The sequence below is a fragment of the Oncorhynchus nerka genome, unplaced genomic scaffold (assembly GCF_034236695.1).
Source record: "Oncorhynchus nerka isolate Pitt River unplaced genomic scaffold, Oner_Uvic_2.0 unplaced_scaffold_865, whole genome shotgun sequence".
Taxonomy (NCBI): Eukaryota; Metazoa; Chordata; class Actinopteri; order Salmoniformes; family Salmonidae; genus Oncorhynchus; species Oncorhynchus nerka.
This window is the reverse complement of record NW_027040419.1, coordinates 144,612-166,161: the sequence shown is the minus strand read 5'-3', so window position 1 is coordinate 166,161 and position 21,550 is coordinate 144,612. Positions and strand designations below refer to the sequence as shown.

Here is a 21,550-nt window from a genome sequence, read left to right as displayed (position 1 = left end):
CAGAGGTAGGTAGACTACAGGTAGGGATTAGGATGCAGACAGAGCAACACTGATGGAGAGAGAGGTAGAAATGCATTATACCAGAGGTAGGTAGACTACAGGTAGGGATTAGGATGCAGACAGAGGTAGGTAGACTACAGGTAGGGATTAGGATGATCTCCACTACTCTCTCCTCTGTCCCCTCCCCTCTCTCTCCACTACTCTCTCCTCTGTCCCCTCCCCTCCTCTCTCTCTCCACTACTCTCTCCTCTGTCTCCTCCCCTCCCCTCTCTCTCCACTACTCTCTCCTCTGTCCCCTCCCCTCCAATCTCTCTCCACTACTCTCTCCTCTGTCTCCTCCCCTCCCCTCTCTCTCCACTACTCTCTCCTCTGTCCCCTCCCCTCCTCTCTCTCTCCACTACTCTCTCCTCTGTCTCCTCCCCTCCTCTCTCTCTCCACTACTCTCTCCTCTGTCCCCTCCCCTCCTCTCTCTCTCCACTACCCCCTCCTTTCTCTCTCTCGTTCTCTCTCTCTTCCTGACATATAGCATCAGGCCTGTGGAGTTTGACTCAGGTCACATCTATGACGTGACAAACTTTTAAGCAGATAAGATCAGTTAAACCCACATAACAACAGGAAACACTGACATTAGAAAAACTCCACAGGAAACTGCTGGCAGAGCAGCAAAGTTACACATATAGTGTGCTATAATATCACCTCTAACTTTCTACTGCTTGAGTTCACCTCTTATAAGGGTTTACTGGACAACTTGAATAAGGTCTGGATGTTTTATATTGAAAACAGTACAACAAAAGGAGTCTGTATTGAAAAGATGCCCACTTCCTGTTTTCAACAGCTGCTGGGTTGTTCCGTCCTGCCCTGGGGGTCTGCTGTCCTGTGGGTTGTCACTCTGGCCTTGACCTAATACACCTGAAACCAATAATGAATGTTTCACTAAGATCCTAAAGCTGAGTGGGGTTGTGTTGGGTTGGGGCTCTGCAGGGCAGTGGACACATAGGGACAGAACAGGGAGACCCAGATATACTGTGTGGATGTTAAAGAGCTCTACAGTTCTACTAGGTCATATGAGATGAATTATATGGAGGATGTAATGTAGAGTATATTGTGTGGATGTTAAACAGCTCTACAGGACTACTAGGCCATATGAGATGAATTGTGCTATTTCTGTGTTAATATATGTGCAGGTGTTTCCAAACCTTTCCCTTGGGATGAAAACAAACAAAAGGTAGGAATGAAATTGTGTTGGAGAGAGTTGAGTTATGTACCAGACTGGTGGGGGTCGGGGAGAGAGATTAGTTATGTAGTAGACTGGTGGGGGTCAGGGAGAGAGTTGAGTTATGTACTAGACTGGTGGGGGTCAGGGAGAGAGTTGAGTTATGTACTAGACTGGTAGGGGTCAGGGAGAGAGTTGAGTTATGTACTAGACTGGTGGGGGTCAGGGAGAGAGTTGAGTTATGTACTAGACTGGTGGGAGTCAGGGAGAGAGTTGAGTTATGTACTAGACTGGTAGGGGTCAGGGAGAGAGTTGAGTTATGTACTAGACTGGTGGGGGTCAGGGAGAGAGTTGAGTTATGTACTAGACTGGTGGGGGTCGGGGAGAGAGTTGAGTTATGTACTAGACTGGTTGGGGTCAGGGAGAGAGTTGAGTTATGTACTAGACTGGAGGGGGTCAGGGAGAGAGTTGAGTTATGTACTAGACTGGTGGGAGTCAGGGAGAGAGTTGAGTTATGTACTATACTGGAGGGGGTCAGGGAGAGAGTTGAGTTATGTACTAGACTGGTGGGAGACAGGGAGCGAGTTGAGTTATGTACTAGACTGGTGGGGGTCAGGGAGAGAGTTGAGTTATGTACTAGACTGGTGGGGTTCAGGGAGAGAGTTGAGTTATGCACTAGACTGGAGAGGGTCAGGGAGAGAGTTGAGTTATGTACTAGACTGGTGGGGACTGGGGAGAGTTGAGTTATGTACTATCTGCATAAACATTCTTAGAGTACAAAGAAAAAGGCCCAAATAATGTAGGACAGAATTAGACCAATATCCATCACTAATTAACATCCATCACTAATTAATACCATCACAAATTAATATCCATCACTAATTAACATCCATCACTAATTCATATCCATATGAATTATCCATGTGCATATCCATGTGCTGTTTCTGTGTTAATGTATGTGCAGGTGTTTCCAAACCTTTCCCTTGGGATGAAAACAAACAAGAGGTAGGAATGAAATGGTGTTGGAGAGAGTTGAGTTATGTACCAGACTGGTGGGGGTCAGGGAGAGAGTTGAGTTATGTACTAGACTGGTGGGGGTCAGGGAGAGAGTTTAGTTATGTACTAGACTGGTGGGGGTCAGGGAGAGAGTTGAGTTATGTACTAGACTGGAGAGGGTCAGGGAGAGAGTTGAGTTATGTACTAGACTGGAGAGGGTCAGGGAGAGAGTTGAGTTATATACTAGACTGGTGGGGGTCAGGGAGAGAGTTGAGTTATATACTAGACTGGAGAGGGTCAGGGAGAGAGTTGAGTTATGTACTAGACTGGTGGGGACTGGGGAGTGTTGAGTTATGTACTAGACTGGTGGGTACTGGAGAGAGTTGAGTTATGAACTAGACTGGTGGGAGACAGGGAGAGAGTTGAGTTATGTACTAGACTGGTGGGAGACAGGGAGAGAGTTGAGTTATGTACTAGACTGGTGGGAGACAGGGAGAGAGTTGAGTTATGTACTATACTGGAGGGGGTCAGGGAGAGAGTTGAGTTATGTACTAGACTGGTGGGAGACAGGGAGAGAGTTGAGTTATGTACTAGACTTATTGTGGTGAGGTAGAGAGTTGTGTTAGAAGTAGACTGTTGGGGGTTGGGGATAGAATGGAGTTGTGTACTAGACTAGTGGGGGACAGAGTGAGGTTTTAATTGTGTACTAGACTAGTGGGGAACAGAGTGAGGCTTTAGTTGTTTACTAGGCTAGTGGGTGACAGAGTGAGGTTTTAGTTGTGTACTAGTAATTTGGGGGTGTTAGAGAGGGTTGAGTTATGTACTAGACTGGTGGGGTTGGGGAGAGAGTTTAGTTATGTACTAGACTGGTGGGGGTCGGGGAGAGAGTTGAGTTATGTACTAGACTGGTGGGGGTCACTGAGAGTTTAGTTATGTACTAGACTGGTGGGGGTCGGGAGAGAGTTTAGTTATGTACTAGACTGGTGGGAACTGAAGAGAGTGGAGTTACGTACTAGACTGGTGGGGGTTGGGGAGAGAGTTGAGTTATGTACTAGACTGGTGGGGGTCGGGGAGAGAGTTGAGTTATGTACTAGACTGGAGGGGGTCAGGGAGAGAGTTGAGTTATGTACTAGACTTATTGTGGTTAGGTAGAGAGTTGTGTTATGAACTAGACTGTTGGGGGTTGGGGAGAGAATGGAGTTGTGTACTAGACTAGTGGGGGCCAGAGTGAGGTTTTAGTTGTGTACTAGACTAGTGGGGAACAGAGTGAGGTTTTAGTTGTTTACTAGGCTAGTGGGTGACAGAGTGAGGTTTTAGTTGTGTACTAGTAATTTGGGGGTGTTAGAGAGGGTTGAGTTATGTACTAGACTGGTGGGGGTTGGGGAGAGAGTTTAGTTATGTTGAGTTATGTACTAGACTGGTGGGGGTTGGGGAGAGAGTTGAGTTATGTAATAGACTGGTGGGGTTAGGGAGAGAGTTTAGTTATGTACTAGACTGGTGGGGACTGAAGAGAGTGGAGTTATGACCTAGACTTGTGGGGGCCCAGGGAGAGAGTTGAGTTATGACCTAGACTGGTGGGGGTCAGGGAGAGAGTTGAGTTATGTATTAGACTGGTGGGGGTCAGGGAGAGAGTTGAGTTATGTACTAGACTGGTGGGGGTCAGGGAGAGAGTTGAGTTATGTACTAGACTGGTGGGAGTCAGGGAGAGAGTTGAGTTATATACTAGACTGGTGGGGGTCAGGGAGCGAGTTGAGTTATGTATTAGACTGGTGGGAGTCAGGGAGAGTGTTGAGTTATGTACTAGACTGGTGGGGGTCAGGGAGAGAGTTGAGTTATGTAATAGACTGGTGGGATTCAGGGAGAGAGTTGAGTTATGTATTAGACTGGTGGGGGTCAGGGAGAGAGTTGAGTTATATACTAGACTGGTGGGGGTCAGGGAGAGAGTTGAGTTATGTACTAGACTGGTGGGGGTCAGGGAGAGAGTTGAGTTATGTACTAGACTGGTGGGGGTCAGGGAGAGAGTTGAGTTATATACTAGACTGGTGGGTGTCAGGGAGAGAGTTGAGTTATGTACTAGACTGGTGGGGGTCAGGGAGAGAGTTGAGTTATATACTAGACTGGTGGGGGTCAGGGAGAGAGTTGAGTTATGTACTAGACTGGTGGGGGTCAGGGAGAGAGTTGAGTTATGTACTAGACTGGTGGGGGTCAGGGAGAGAGTTGAGTTATGTATTAGACTGGTGGGGGTCAGGGAGAGAGTTGAGTTATGTATTAGACTGGTGGGGGTCAGGGAGAGAGTTGAGTTATGTATTAGACTGGTGGGAGTCAGGGAGAGAGTTGAGTTATGTATTAGACTGGTGGGGGTCAGGGAGAGAGTTGAGTTATGTACTAGACTGGTGGGGGTCAGGGAGAGAGTTGAGTTATGTACTAGACTGGTGGGGGTCGGGGAGAGAGTTGAGTTATGTACTAGACTGGTGGGGGTCAGGGAGAGAGTTGAGTTATGTACTAGACTGGTGGGGGTCAGGGAGAGAGTTGAGTTGTGTACTAGACTGGTGGGGGTCAGGGAGAGAGTTGAGTTATGTACTAGACTGGTGGGGGTCAGGGAGAGAGTTGAGTTGTGTACTAGACTGGTGGGGGTCAGGGAGAGAGTTGAGTTATGTATTAGACTGGTGGGGGTCAGGGAGAGAGTTGAGTTATGTACTAGACTGGTGGGAGTCAGGGAGAGAGTTGAGTTATGTACTAGACTGGTGGGGGTCAGGGAGAGAGTTGAGTTGTGTACTAGACTGGTGGGGGTCAGGGAGAGAGGACTGAATAGTGGAACATGCTGCTAGTCTGTATGACTTTAATCTCGTAAATTCTTTACTTCAATGACGTGAGATAAACTTCTCAGCTTCTTATCTTTGATCAGTGGTTGAACCAAGCTACCAACAGCAAACTCATCTGTTCTGAAAACCCCCACAGGAAACTGCTCACAGGGCAGCAACGTTTCATAGTGTCTGCTATAATATCACCTCTAACTTTCTACTGCCTGAGTTCACCTCTTATAAGGGTTTACTGGACAACTTGAATAAAGTCTGGATGTCTTATATTGAAAACAGTACAACAAAAGGAGTCTGTATTGAAAAGATGCCCACTTCCTGTTTTCAATAGCTGCTGGGTTGTTCAGTCCTGCCCTGGGGGTCTGCTGTCCTGTGTGTTGTCACTCTGGCCTTGACCTAATACACCTGAAACCAATAGTGAATGTGTCACTAAGATCCTAAAGCTGAGTGGGATGTGTTGGGTTGGGGTGGTGGAGGACGGGCCGACCCAGCTACACCTTACAGTATGTACAAAAGTATGTGGACACCCTTTCAAATTAGTGGATTTGGCTATTTCAGGCACACCCCTTCCTGACCTGTGACAAAAAAAATTGAGCACACTGCCATGCAATCTCCATAGACAAACAATGGCAGTACAATGGCCTTACTGAAGAACTCAGTGACAATCAACACGTCACCATCATAGTAAGCTACCTTTTCAACATGTCTGTTGGTCTAATTTCCACCCTGCTTTAGGAGGACGTCTAGGAGCAGCAGTGGCTTAGCCTCGAAGTGGTAGCTCACACAAGCTCACAGAACGGGACTGAGAGTGCTGAAGTTTGTCGCGTGTTGAAATCATCTGTCCTCGGTTGCAACACTCACTTCCGAATTCCAAACTTCCTCTGGAAGAAACTTCAGCACAAGAACTGTTCGTCTGGAGCTTCATGAAATGGGTTTCTACAGCAGAGCAGCAGCACACAAGCCTAAGATCACCATGTGCAATGCTGGAGTGGAAGCATTTTCTCTGGAGTAATAAATCACGTTTCCCCATCTGGCAGTCCGTACCACAAACCTGGGTTTGGCAGATGCCAGGAGAACGCTACCTGCCCCAAAACATAGCGCCAACTGTAAAGTTTGGTGGAGGAGGAATAATGGTCTGGGGTTGTTTTTAATGGATCGTGTTAGGCCCCTTAGTTTCATTGAAGGGAAATCTAATCGCTACAGCATACAATGACATTCTAGACTATTCTGTGCTTCCAACTTTGTGGCAACAGTTTGGGGAAGGCCCTTTCCTGTTTCAGCATGACAATGCCCCTGTACACAAAGCGAGGTCCATACAGAAATAGTTTGTTAAGATCGATGTGGAAGAACTTTACTGGCCTTCACAGAGCCCTGACCTAAACCCCATTGAATACCTTTAGGGATGAATTGAAATGCCGACTGCGAGCCAGGCCTAATCGCCCAACCTCACTAATGCTGTTGTGGCTGAATGGAAGCAAGTCCCTGCAGCAATGTTCCATCATCTAGTGGAAAGCCTTCCCAGAACAGTGGAGGCTGTTATAGCAGCAAAGGTGCACCAACTCCATATTAATGCCCATGATTTTGGAATGAGATGTTAGATGAGCAGGTGTCCACATACTTTTGGTCATGTAGTGTACATTCCCCTTCCATGCAAATGTGTAACTCTCTTTGCAGATGAGATTAAATCTAATTTAAAAAATATATTTATATAATTTTTTTAATCATTAATTTCAGAGGTCAGGGGTCAAGCTGAGCCGGACCAAGAGTGGACAAGGTTGCTGGTTATGATGACATCACTGGTGAGAAGTCAGTAAAGACAAGATATTCAGTTGGCTGCATGTTAGTCTGTCAGCCCTATCTCTGTTGACATCTCACTTTCTCTCCACGCCTTCTCTCTCTCTCTCTGTTCCTCTCTCTCTCTTCCTGACAGATAGCATCAGACCTGTTGCCTTGGTAACAGACCTCTATCATCTACACCCCCCCTTCTCCTACTCTAACATCAGACCAATATAATATATAATATGTCAAGTATAAGTAGTTCCATAAAACACTTCTTGTTATTGGTTTTTAGAATGGTTTGTATGGACACAGGACTTTCTTCATGTGGTATAATAAAGTTTACTAATATTGAACTGTAGATGTATACTCTACCTACCTGGTGGACTGACGCTTTGAGCCTGGAGGTCTGAGGAGAAAGAGAGAGACAGAGGAGAAATGGAGAGAGAGACAGAGAGATATAGGAGAAAGAGAGAGACAGAGGAGAAAGGGAGAGAGAGACAGAGAGATAGAGAGAAAGGGAGGAGTCAGAGGAAGAGAGAGGCAGAGGTTAAATCAACATAACATGACCTTTCATGATATGATGGGGATGAAAGTGGTATGGTGCAACAACACCCATGTGTAAACACATTCGCCATCTCTCCCCTACCCTCCTCTCTCCTCCACCCTCCTCTCTCCCTTACCCTCCTCTCTCCTCCACCCTCCTCTCTCCCCTACCATCTTCTCTCCTCCGCAAATCTCTCTATCCCCTCCCTGCCATCATCTCTACTCTACCCTTCTCTCTCCTATCCTCCACTCTCCCCTTCCCTCCTTTCTCCCCTCCCCTTCTCTCTACCCTACCCTCCTCTCTCCTCTACCCTTCTCTCATATCTACCCTCCTCTCTCACCTATCTTGCTCTATGCCCTCCTTTCCCATCACCCCTCCCTTTCTCTCTCCCCTCGCTTTCTCTCTCCCCAACCCTCCTCTCTCCCTACCCTCTCTCTCTCTCCTCCTCCTCAAATATCTCTCCCCACCCCTCCTCTCATCTCTCTCTCATTCTCTCTCTCTTCGTGACGTATAGTGTTGGACCTGTTGATCTTGACTTAGCTAATAGACCTCTAGCATCTACACCCCTCCCTTCTCCTACTCTAACATAACACCAATATAATATATAATACATAATATATACTCTCATTCATTTACATAGAGACAGATACAATCAATCATTAACACACTGAATATACAACAGTCAGATGCATGACACCATCACAACTTAACTGACATTAGTGCCTGTCCCCAGATGTACAGTTAGACTACAGTAAAGTACATTTACAGGTGATCACATCATTGTCCTGCTTTGAGACTCATTTTTACTGTCTGCTTCCATGTTATTTTACTAACCCTGCAAATTATAATATATCTTATAATATCAAATCATATCTGTCACAAGTGTATATCAAGATAACAAAATCTTACCTGTGCTCCACAACAGGGTCATCAGTATCAGTGCAGGTATCATGTCTGTCTCTAACTGGGGCTCCATGTCTCTAACTGGGGCTCCACAGTCTACTGTCATAAAGAGTGGACTGAAGAGTGGAAAATACTGCTAGGCTATATGACTTCTCTCTCATTACGTCCTAACGTCAATGATGTGAGATTAACTTCTTAGCAACTTATCTATGATCAGTGGTTGAACACACGACAGCAAACTGATATGTAAAAAAAAACTCCACAGGAAACTGCTGACAGAGCAGCAACGTTACACATAGTGTCCTATAATATCACCTCTAACTTTCTACTGCTTGAGTTCACCTCTTATAGAATATTGGCTTAATGTTCCAGCACCTAAATATAAACAGTACCAGCACCCAAAATGAGTACTGATGAGGTCTCATGTTAGAGCAGGAGAAGGGGGGATGTGGTGTAGAAGCTAGAGGTCTGTTACCCAAGTCAACTCAACAGGCCTGATGCTATATGTCAGGGTCAGGCTGGGCCAAGAGAGGAAAAGGTTACTGGTTATGATGACATCACTGGTGAGAAGTCAGTGATACAAATATATTCATTTGATTTAAATGTTTGTCTCTCTCTCTCTCCTCCCCTGTCTTCTTCTACCAACCCAGTCTGTTAGTAAGAACAATCTCTCTCTCCCTTCTCCCCTGTCTCCTCCTCAGGCTGTCAGTGAGTAAGAACTATCTCTCTCTCTCTCTCTCCTCCCCTGTCTCCTCCTCAGTCAGTCAGTGAGTAAGAACTGTCTCTCTCTCCTATCTCTCTCTCTCCCTCCTCCCCTGTCTCCTCCTCAGGCTGTCTGTTAGTAAGAACTATCTCTCTCTCCCTCCTCCCCTGTCTCCTCCTCAGTCTGTCAGTGAGTAAATCTCTCTCTCTCTCCCTCCTCCCCTGTCTCCTCCTCAGTCTGTCAGTGAGTAAGAACTATCTCTCTCTCCCTTCTCCCCTGTCTCCTCCTACCAACCCTCTCTCAGTAAGAACTATCTCTCTCTCCTATCTCTCTCTCTCTCCCTCCTCCCCTGTCTCCTCCTCAGGCTGTCAGTGAGTAAGAACTATCTCTCTCCTATCTCTCTCTCTCTCACTCCTCCCCCCTGTCACCTCCTCAGGCTGTCAGTGAGTAAGAACTATCTCTCTCTCCCTTCTCCCCTGTCTCCTCCTACCAACCCTCTCTCAGTAAGAACTATCTCTCTCCTATCTCTCTCTCTCTCTCTCCCTCCTCCCCTGTCTCCTCCTCAGTCTGTCAGTGAGTAAGAACTATCTCTCTCTCTCCCTCCTCCCCTGTCTCCTCCTCAGTCTGTCAGTGAGTAAGAACTACCTCTCTCCTATCTCTCTCTCTCTCCCTCCTCCCCTGTCTCCTCCTCAGTCTGTCAGTGAGTAAGAACTATCTCTCTCTCCTATCTCTCTCTTTCTCTCTCTCTCCCTCCTCCCCTGTCTCCTCCTCAGGCTGCCAGTGAGTAAGAACTATCTCTCTCCCCCAGCCTTGTGGTTGATTAAAAAAAATGTGCACACCTCCATGCAATCTCCATAGACAAACATTGTCAGTACAATGGCCTTACTGAGGAACTCAGTGACAATCAACACGTCACCATCAGTGTAAGCTACCTTTCCAACAAGTCTGTTGGTCTAATTTCCACCCTGCTTTAGCTGCCCCGGTCAACTGTAAGTGCTGTTATTGTGACGTGGAAACGTCTAGGAGCAGCAGTGGCTTAGCCTCAAAGTGGTAGCTCACACAAGCTCACAGAACGGGACCGCGAGTGCTGAAGTTCGTCGCGTGTAAAAATCATCTGTCCTCGGTTGCAACACTCACTTCCGAATTCCCAACTTCGTCTGGAAGAAACTTCAGCACAAGAACTGTTCGTCTGGAGCTTCATGAAATGGGTTTCCACAGCAGAGCAGCAGCACACAAGCCTAAGATCACCATGTGCAATGCCAAGCGTCTGCTGGAGTGGAAACACTTTCTCTGGAGTGATGAATCACGTTTCACCATCTGGCAGTCCGAACCAAAAACCTAGGTTTGGCAGATGCCAGGAGAACGCTACCTGCCCCAAAGCATAGTGCCAACTGTAAAGTTTGGTGGAGGAGGAATAATGGTCTGGGGTTGTTTTTAACGGATCGGGTTAGGCCCCTTAGTTTCATTGAAGGGAAATCTAATCGCTACAGCATACAATGACATTCTAGACCATTCTGTGCTTCCAACTTTGTGGCAACAGTTTGGGGAAGGCCCTTTCCTGTTTCAGCATGACAATGCCCCTGTGCACAAAGCGAGGTCCATACAGAAATAGTTTGTTGAGATCGATGTGGAAGAACTTTACTGGCCTTCACAGAGCCCTGACCTCAACCCCATTGAATACCTTTAGGGATGAACTGAAACGCCGACTGCGAGCCAGGCCTAATCGCCCAACCTCACTAATGCTGTTGTGGCTGAATGGAAGTATGTCCCCGCAGCAATGTTCCAACATCTAGTGGAAAACCTTCCCAGAAGAGTGGAGGCTGTTATAGCAGCAATGTTCCAACATCTAGTGGAAAGCCTTCCCAGAAGAGTGGAGGCTGTTATAGCAGCAATGTTCAAACATCTAGTGGAAAACCTTCCCAGAAGAGTGAAGGCTGTTATAGCAGCAATGTTCCAACATCTAGTGGAAAGCCTTCCCAGACGAGTGGAGGCTGTTATAGCAGCAATGTTCCAACATCTAGTGGAAAGTCTTCCCAGAAGACTGGAGGCTGTTATAGCAGCAAAGGGGGGACCAACTCCATATTAATACCTATGATTTTGGAATGAGATGTTAGATGAGCAGGTTAGATGAGCAGGTGTCCACACACTTTTGGTCATGTAGTGTACATTCCCCTTCCATGCAAATGTGTAACTCTCTTTGCAGATGAGATTAAATCTAATTGAAAAAAAATATATATATATATCATTTTTTAAATTATTAATTTCAGAGGTCAGGGTCAAGATGAGCCGGACCAAGAGTGGAAAAGGTTGCTGGTTATGATGACATCACTGGTGAGAAGTCAGTAAAGACAAGATATTCAGTTGACTGCGTGTTAGTCTGTCAGCCCTATCTCTGTTGACATCTCACTTTCTCTCCACGCCTTCTCTCTCTCTCTCTCTGTTCCTCTCTCTCTCTTCCTGACAGATAGCATCAGACTGGTTGCCTTGGTAACAGACCTCTATCATCTACACCCCCCTTCTCCTACTCTAACATCAGACCAATATAATATATAATATGTCAAGTATAAGTAGTTCCATAAAACACTACTTGTTATTGGGGTTTAGAATGGTTTGTATGGACACATGACTTTCTTCATGTGGTATAATAAAGGTGACAAATATTGAACTGCTATAATCACTGTAGATTTATACTCTACCTACCTGGTGGACTGACACTTTGAGCCTGGAGATCTGAGGAGAAAGAGAGAGACAGAGGAGAAAGGGAGAGAGAGAGAGAGAGAGAGAGAGAGAGAGAGAGAGAGAAAGGGAGGAGTCAGAGGAAGAGAGAGGCAGAGGTTATATCAACATAACATGACCTTTCATGATATGATGGGGATGACAGTGGTATGGTGCAACAACACCCATGTGTAAACACATTTGCCATCTCTCATCCACCCTCCTCTCTCCCCTACCCTCCTCTCTCCCCTACCCTCTTCTCTCCTCCGCAAATCTCTCTATCCCCTCCCTCCCATCATCTATACTCTACCCTTCTCTCTCCTATCCTCCACTCTCCCCTTCCTTCCCTCCTTTCTCCCCTCCCCTTCTCTCTACCCTACCCTATATCCCCTACCCTCCTCTCTCCTCTACCCTTCTCTCATATCTACCCTCCTCTCTCCTCTACCCTTCCCTCTTTTCTCCTTCTCAAATCTCTCTCCCCTTCCCTCCTTTCTCCCCTCCCCTTCTCTCTACCCTACCCTCTATCCCCTACCCTCCTCTCTCCTCTACCCTTGTCTCATATCTACCCTCCTCTCTCCTCTACCATTCCCTCTTTTCTCCTTCTCAAATCTCTCTCCCCTACCCTCCTCTCTCCCTACCCTCTCTCTCTCCTCCTCCTCAAATCTCTATCCCCAACCCTCCCCCTCCCTACCCTCTCTCTCTCCTCCTCCTCCTCCTCTTCAAATCTCGCTCCCCAACCCTCCTCTCTCCCTACCCTCCTCTCTCCCTACCCTCTCTCTCTCTCCCCAAACCTCCTCTCTCCCAACCCTCCTCCCTCTCCCTACCCTCTCTCTCTCCTCCTCCTCAAATCTCTATCCCCAACCCTCCTCTCTTCTCATCTCTCTCTCTCTCTCTCTCTCTCTCTCCCCTCCCTTTCTCTCTCCCCTCCCTTCCTCTCTCCCCAACCCTCCTCTCTCTCTCCCCTCCCTTTCTCTCTCCCTACCCTCTCTCTCTCTCCTCCTCCTCAAATCTCTCTCCCCACCCCTCCTCTCTTCTCATCTCTCTCTCTCTCTCATTCTCTCTCTCTTCGTGACGTATAGTGTTGGACCTGTTGATCTTGACTCAGCTCATAGACCTCTAGCATCTACACCCCTCCCTTCTCCTACTCTAACATAACACCAATCTAATATATAATACATAATATATACTCTCATTCATTTACATAGAGACAGATACAATCAATGATTGACACACTGAATATACAACAGTCAGATGCAGGACACCATCACAACTTAACTGACATTAGTGCCTGTCCCCAGATGGACAGTTAGACTACAGTAAAGTACATTTACAGGTGATCACATCATTGTCCTGCTTTGAGACACATTTTTACTGTCTGCTTCCAGTTGTATGTTATTTTACTAACCCTGCAAATTATAATATATCTTACAATATCAAATCATATCTCAGTAACTGTCACAAGTGTATATCACTATAACAGCATCCTACCTGTGCTCCACAACAGGGTCATCAGTACCACTGCAGGTATCATGTCTGTCTCTAACTGTGGCTCCACTGACATACACAAGTCACTGTCATGTAGAGAGGACTGAAGACTGGAACGTGCTGCTCAGCTATATGACTTCTATGTCATTAGTTCATTACGTCTTTGATGTGAGATAAACTTCTTAGCAACTTATCTTAGATCAGTGGTTGGACACACTACAGCAAACTGAAAACTTCCACAGGAAACTGCTGACAGAGCAGCAACATTTCACATAGTGTCCTATAATATCACCTCTAACTTTCTACTGCTTGAGTTCAACTCTTATAGAATATTGGCTTAATGTTCCAGCACCTAAATATAAACAGTACCAGCACCCAAAATGAGTACTGATGAGGTATCATGTTAGAGCAGGAGAAGGGGTGATGTGGTGTAGAAGCTAGAGGTCTGTTACCCAAGTCAACTCAACAGGCCTGATGCTATATGTCAGGGTCAGGCTGGACCAAGAGAGGAAAAGGTTACTGGTTATGATAACATCACTGGTGAGAAGTCAGTGACAAAAAAGATCAAGAGGAGACGAGAGAAGAGGAGAGGAGGGAGAAGAGGAGAGGAGAGGAGAAGAGAGGGGGAGAAGAGGAGAGGGAGAGGGGGAGAAGAGGAGAGGGAGAGGGGGAAGGGTATAGGGAGAGGTGAGAAGAGGAGAGGGAGAGGGGAGAAGAGGAGAGGAAGAGGGGGAGAAGAGGTGAGGGAGAGGGGAGAAGGGTATAGGGAGAGGTGAGAAGAGGAGAGGGAGAGGGGAGAAGAGGATAGGGAGAGGGGGAGAAGAGGGGAGGGAGAGGGGGAAGGGTATAGGGAGAGGTGTGAAGAGGAGAGGGAGAGGGGAGAAGAGGAGAGGGAGAGGGGGAGAAGAGGAGAGGGAGAGGTGAGAAGAGGAGAGGGAGAGGGAGAGAAGAGGAGAGGGAGAGGGGGAGAAGAGGAGAGGGAGAGGGGGAAGGGTATAGGGAGAGGTGAGAAGAGGAGAGGGAGAGGGGAGAAGAGGAGAGGTAGAGGGGGAGAAGAGGAGAGGGAGAGGGGGAAGGGTATAGGGAGAGGTGAGAAGAGGAGAGGGAGAGGGGAGAAGAGGAGAGGGAGAGGGGGAGAAGAGGAGAGGGAGAGGTGCGAAGAGGAGAGGGAGAGGGGAGAAGAGGAGAGGGAGAGGGGGAGAAGAGGAGAGGGAGAGGGGGAAGGGTATAGGGAGAGGTGAGAAGAGGAGAGGGAGAGGGGAGAAGAGGAGAGGGAGAGGGGAGAAGGGGAGAGGGAGAGGGGGAAGAGGAGAGGGAGAGGGGAGAAGGGTATAGGGAGAGGTGAGAAGATGAGAGGGAGAGGGGAGAAGGGGAGAGGGAGAGGGGGAAGAGGAGAGGGAGAGGGGGGAAGAGGAGAGGGAGAGGGGGGAGAAGAGGAGAGGGAGAGGGGGGAGAAGAGGAGAGGGAGAGGGGGGAGAAGGGGAGAGGAGGTACTGTTTGTCACACCGTTCCACTCAGAGGACTCAACCTTTTGTTATCAAGTGGGGTTTTCCACCATATTTAGTAAACCATAAATATCATCAGCTGATGTCTCAAAGTGCTGTACAGAAACCCAGCCTACAACCCCAAACAGCAAGCAATGCTAGTGGCCATAAGAGGAACTGTCCTGTCAGTGTGTTTTTACTGCTGGCTCAAAACAACACATGACCTGCATACAGGATATGATTCATGTGTGAGTACTAAAAGCATATGAATATAGTATATTATAGTATATTTATTATATATGTGGGTCTGATAAGTAAACACTCTTAATGTTTGCTGGTTTATCACTCAGAAGAACAATGTGTCAGGACATACGCCAGAGATGAGAAGCAGGTACGTGGAATCAACATTTAATCAGGAACAGACAAAGACAAGAACAGCGTCAGCACACGGGTACAAAACCACAAACCACAATTAATGCTGAAGCAGAGAACAGATGGGGGAACCAGACAGATGTAGGGAAGGTAATGACAGAGGTGACTGAGTCCAGGTCCAATAACCGTTGATGCGCGTGACGGGGGAGCAGGTGTGTGTAATGATGGTGCAGGATGGAGAGTAATGCTGTTGAGCCTGGGGCCTTCGGGCTCCAGAGAGGGGGGGGGGGAGCAGGTGTGTGTAATGATGGTGCAGGATGGAGAGTAATGCTGGGGAGCCTGGGGCCTTCGGGCTCCAGGGAGGGGAGGGGGCAGGTGTGTGTAATGATGGTGCAGGATGGAGAGTAATGCTGTTGAGCCTGGGGCCTTCGGGCTCCAGAGAGGGGGAGAACAGGTGTGTGTAATGATGGTGCAGGATGGAGAGTAATGCTGGGGAGCCTGGGGCCTTCGGGCTCCAGGGAGGGGGAGCAGGTGTGTGTAATGATGGTGCAGGATGGAGAGTAATGCTGGTGAGCCTGGGGCCTTCGGGCTCCAGGGGGGGTTGCAGGTGTGTGTAATGATGGTGAGCCTGGGGCCTTCGGGCTCCAGGGAGGGGGAGTGGGGGGAGCAGGTGTGTGTAATGATGGTGAGCCTGGGGCCTTTGGGCTCCAGGGGGAGGAGTGGGGGGAGCAGGTGTGTGTAATGATGGTGCAGGATGGAGAGTAATGCTGGTGAGCCTGGCGCCTTCGGGCTCCAGGGAGGGGGGAGCAGGTGTGTGTAATGATGGTGATCCTGGTGCCTTCGGGCTCCGGGGGGGGTGGAGTGGGGGGAACAGGTGTGTGTAATGATGGTGAGCCTGGCGCCTTCGGGCTCCAGGGAGGGAGGGAGTGGGGGGGGAGCAGGTGTGTGTAATAATGGTGAGCCTGGCGCCTTCGGGCTCCAGGGGGGGAACAGAAAGCATAGTGCCAACTGTAAAGTTTGGTGGAGGAGGAATAATGGTCTGGGGTTGTTTTTAATGGATCGTGTTAGGCCCCTTAGTTTCATTGAAGGGAAATCTAATCGCTACAGCATACAATGACATTCTAGACTATTCTGTGCTTCCAACTTTGTGGCAACAGTTTGGGGAAGGTCCTTCCCTGTTTCAGCATGACAATGCCCCTGTACACAAAGCGAGGTCCATACAGAAATAGTTTGTTGAGATCGATGTGGAAGAACTTTACTGGCCTTCACAGAGCCCTGACCTAAACCCCATTGAATACCTTTAGGGATGAATTGAAATGCCGACTGAGCCAGGCCTAATCACCCAACCTCACTAATGCTGTTGTGGCTGAATGGAAGCAATCCCTGCAGCAATGTTCCATCATCTAGTGGAAAGCCTTCCCAGAAGAGTGGAGGCTGTTATAGCAGTGATGTACCAACATCTAGTGGAAAGCCTTCCCAGAAGAGTGGAGGCTGTTATAGCAGTGATGCTGTCTGGTCCAGGAGAATATCACCTGTGATGCTGTCTGGTCCAGGAGAATATCACCTGTGATGCTGTCTGGTCCAGGAGAATATCGCCTGTGATGCTGTCTGGTCCAGGAGAATACCACCTGTGATGCTGTCTGGTCCAGGAGAATATCACCTGTGATGCTGTCTGGTCCAGGAGAATATCACCTGTGATGCTGTCTGGTCCAGGAGAATATCGCCTGTGATGCTGTCTGGTCCAGGAGAATATCACCTGAGATGCTGTCTGGTCCAGGAGAATATCACCTCTCACAATATTGGGACGGCAGGGTAGTGGTTAGAATGTTATGTAAGGATCAGACTGTATAGGCTATATTACATGTATATAGTGTATTATTGGGGCAGCAGGGTAGTGGTTAGAATGTTATGTAAGGATCAGACTGTATAGGCTATATTACATGTATTTAGTGTATTATTGGGGCAGCAGGGTAGCCTAGTGGTTAGAATGTTATGTAAGGATCAGACTGTATAGGCTATATTACATGTATTTAGTGTATTATTGGGGCAGCAGGGTAGTGGTTAGAATGTTATGTAAGGGTCAGACTATATAGGCTATATTACATGTATTTAGTGTACAGTGGGGCAAAAAAGTATTTAGTCAGCCACCAATTGTGCAAGTTCTCCCACTTAAAAAGATGAGAGAGGCCTGTAATTTTCATCATAGGTCCACTTCAACTATGACAGACAAAATGAGAAAAAAATCCAGAAAATCACATTGTAGGATTTTTAATGAATTTATTTGCAAATTATGGTGGAAAATAAGTATTAAGTATAAGTAATAAGTATCACTGGTTAACGGACAAATCAGGTTGTAGGTGCTGTTGAAACTAACACAACTAAAAAAACACATGGAAATGGGAGATATATTTTACCTCCCTGGTTAGAGGACAACCTGCAGAAGACAGTCAGCTACATTTTGGAGAGATGCATTTACATTTAGAGGTCGTTAAACAAAGGAACGCAACACTTATTTTTCATCACTCATCGATATCATGTTGAAATCAATTGCGTGAGAGTCTGGAGATGAGTTTGTCCCGTTAAAACTAACAGCTCAAACACCACATGGAATCTGGGAATAATGTGTACATCAATTGGTTAGAGGACAACTTGTAGAAAACATCTAGCATCATTTTGATTCAAGTGGGTCACCAATGCTGTAAGTGTAACACAGCTCTTTTTGTGTTAGTCACTTTCTGTTATATCATATAAATATCACTCTTTACATTCAGAGCCTGGATTTCCCCCCTGAGGCTAATATCCATATCATGCAGAAATCAATTGAACAGGGAGCAAACGTTTAGTGTTCAACATTGTGACATCATTAAAATACTCCTACTACAATGTTTAAACATTCTACATTGTGACATCATTAAAATACTCCTTCTACAATGTTAAAACAGTCTACATTGTGACATCATTAAAATATTCCTTCTACAATGTTAAAACATTCTACATTGTGACATCATTAAAATACTCCTTCTACAATGTTAAAACATTCTACATTGTGACATCATTAAAATACTCCTACTACAATGTTTAAACATTCTACATGGTGACATTAATTCATTGATATCATGAAACAACTCCTTCATTAATGTATTTTCTGATGTTTGATCAGAGATCTTTCATCAGAGTATCTCTTGTCACATTGATCACAGCTATGAGATTTATCTCCTGTGTGTGTTCTCTGGTGTATAATCAGATGACTAGATGAAGTAAAACTCTTCCCACATTGATCACAGCTATAAGATTTCTCTCCTGTGTGTGTTCTCTGGTGTGATACCAGGTTGCTTGACTGAGTAAAACTCTTCCCACATTGATAACAGCTGTAAGGTTTCTCTCCTGTGTGTGTTCTCTGGTGTGATACCAGGTTGCTTGACTGAGTAAAACTCTTCCCACATTGATCACAGCTGTAAGGTTTCTCTCCTGTGTGTGTTCTCTGGTGAGATAACAGGCTGCTTGACTGAGTAAAACTCTTCCCACATTGATCACAGCTATAAGGTTTCTCTCCAGTGTGAATTCTCATGTGTACTTTTAGTTAATTTAATCTTAAGTAACTCTTCCCACAGTCAGAGCAGCAGTGAGATTTCTTCCCTGTTGGTCTCCACTGGTGTTTCTTGAGGTGTTCTGATCGGGAGGGACTCTTCTCAGCCTCGTCAGCTTCATGATGTTGTTGAGGCTCCCCAGAGGATCCACGATAGTCACGTCTCTCTCCTGTGTGAACAACAAAGTCAGACAGATGGTTAAAGGCCCACAACAGCAGAAATCCACTGTAAAAGGTGATGCCAACAGTGTAGCCATGATGTTGTACAACAATTGATGTCTGTAATGAATATTACAATTATTTGACAATTGTCTTAAGACAGTCAAGTGAGCAACAATAGTCATATTTTGTCTTGTTTTCACATTAGTAGTAACATCAATGATTGTCGGCTAGAAATAAGTTATTACAGTTGCTGAACCCCTAAGCAGTGTGCCAGACAACCTTTGGTCACCAATATAGGCCCCTTTCTGTGTTTGCTAAAATAGGCGCTCGAGGGCAATGCACGCGGAATTTGGTTGCAGAAACTCCTCCATGCTAATGTGGAAACCGCTAGTCATACGAATAACATAGACCTACTGTAGGACCCATAACTTCATCTAACAACAACATAGACCTACTGTAGGACCCATAACGTCACCTAACAACAACATAGACCTACTGTAGGACCCATAACTTCACCTAACAACATAGACCTACTGTAGGACCCATAACGTCACCTAACAACTAATATCCATATCATGCAGAAATCAATTGAACAGGGAGCAAACGTTTAGTGTTCTACATTGTGACATCATTAAAATACTCCTACTACAATGTTTAAACATTCTACATTGTGACATCATTAAAATACTCCTTCTACAATGTTAAAACATTCTACATTGTGACATCATTAAAATACTCCTACAATGTGACAACATTCTACATTGTGACATCATTAAAATACTCCTTCTACAATGTTAAAACATTCTACATTGTGACATCATTAAAATACTCCTACTACAATGTTAAAACATTCTACATTGTGAGCTCATGAGGTTTGTGTTATATTCTTCAAGAATCAATGGCTATAAATAATATAAATGTAGCAATTACATATTTCCCCTTTAACACCACACATCAGTTCAACAACTGCAGAGTTTGTGCCTCTGTTTTTAAGACAGTACTTACTAGTGTTAATCACGGCCCGGTTTCTCAAAACCATCTTACGGCTGAGTTCACCGTCAGAACCATAGGATGCCTTAAGATGCGTTGGGGAAACCGGGCCCAGATATCCAGTTTCCTCTTCTTCGTCCTCCTCCTCCTTTTTCGATGTGACAGTCATCTCCCCTTCCCCCTCTTTCACTCCAAAACTGCATCCTCCTCTCTCTCCGCTTCCTCTTCTTTTACTGTAACATCCTCCTCCTCTTTCACTCCGAACGAGTCTTCCTTTTCTTTCACTGAAACGTCTTTCTCTTCTTCTTTCACGGTAACAGCCTCACCCTCTACTTGTTTTTGTATTGTAACATCCTTCTCTTCCTCCTCCTCTTTCAGGAGAGCTTCTTTCTCCGTCCAGAAGACCTCCTCTTCTTTAGCAGGAGGAGAGTAGCTTAGTGAACTCATGGTCGGAGATGTTCGCTAGCTAGCATTAGCAACTAGCCTAGTTCTAAGCTAATTTAGCAAACCAGCTAGCTGACAAACAACGTAAATATATAATTAAATGGGCCAACACGTACATACGACAGAAGTGTGGTTAATACACAGCGACTAATATACACCAAAACAGTGTAAAGAGAGTGAATGTTGTAGCTATGTTTGCTATAAAGCTACCGAGGTGTCTAACTGTTGTTGTTGAAGGAGCGTCCCGTCCACTAGATTATACGTCACACTGGCAGCGTCGCCTGAACGTAAAAGACGCACATCGCCATCTGCTGACTGGAGGGGCAACGCAGTTGAGGAACCAAAAGTTTATTTTTAATTTATTTCATTAAAGTTGATTATCATATTAAGTCGTTCAAAGAGAAGCATGTGTTGATTGATTCATTTATAATGAGTGACAATTTAAAACAAACGTTAGACCCACTACATATTTACATTGATCCATAGTTCTGACATGGATCATTTTGACCCCAGATGCATATCTTTTATCACAGCCAAAATGTGGTTCATTCAATTCATCCTATGTTTCATGACTTTGTCAATCAACTTGTTCTTAATACATCTAAATCATGGTTTAGTGTTTCTGTATCAATATGGACTTTTAACAAATTCAAATCCTTTGGAGTCATTTTGACACCAGCCAAAAGCACCTTTGATAAATAGGACATTTATTTCAAATTAAAATCACATTTTATTTGTCACATACACGTGTTTAGCAAATGTTATTGCAGGTGTAGCAAAATGCTTGTGTTTCTAGCTCCGACAGTGCAGTAATATCTAACAAGTAATATCTAATAATTTCACAACATATACCCAATACACACACATCTAAGTATTTGAAGACATGATCCATCCCACCAGAGGGTGGAGGGACACCTGTATCAGTGGTTTTGACCAGATAGACACCTGCAGACACACAGTATAGTGCCTCCCATGTTCTCTCCTAAGATTGGACTTTCTATACCACGTATCACCTGACTGTGTACAAAACTGCCAATGATAGAAACCTCTTCCAGTGGTATACAGTGTATTCATTAAGTATTCAGACCCCTTCACTTATTCCACATTTAGTTACGTTACAGCTTCATTCTAAAATTGAATATGTTTTTCCCCTCATCAACCTACACACAATACCCCATAATAACAAACCAATAACAGATTTGACATTTTTCCAAATGTATTTACTTAAGTATTCAGACCCTTTGCTATGAGACTCGAAAATGAGCTCAGACATCCTGATTCCATTGATCATCCTTGAGATGTTTCTACAACTTGATTGGAGTCCACCTGTGGTAAATTCAATTCATTAGACATGATTT

The 21,550-nt window shown here is 45.7% G+C and overlaps 2 long non-coding RNA genes across 2 annotated transcripts in view; both read right to left on the bottom strand.

Moving 5' to 3' along the window:
• Positions 1–21,550, bottom strand: part of LOC135570982 (uncharacterized) — an 80,242-nt gene that overhangs the window by 13,744 nt on the left and 44,948 nt on the right. Inside the window, exon 2 of the long non-coding RNA XR_010463615.1 lies at positions 7,181–7,210. This is a non-coding gene — a long non-coding RNA (uncharacterized LOC135570982). The remainder of the gene's footprint in view (positions 1–7,180; positions 7,211–21,550) is intronic.
• LOC135570981 (uncharacterized) lies at positions 17,263–20,533 on the bottom strand. Its single transcript, XR_010463613.1, has 2 exons — positions 19,764–20,533; positions 17,263–18,766 (listed from the first exon to the last, which is right to left on the bottom strand). It is a non-coding gene; the product is annotated as an uncharacterized LOC135570981 (long non-coding RNA).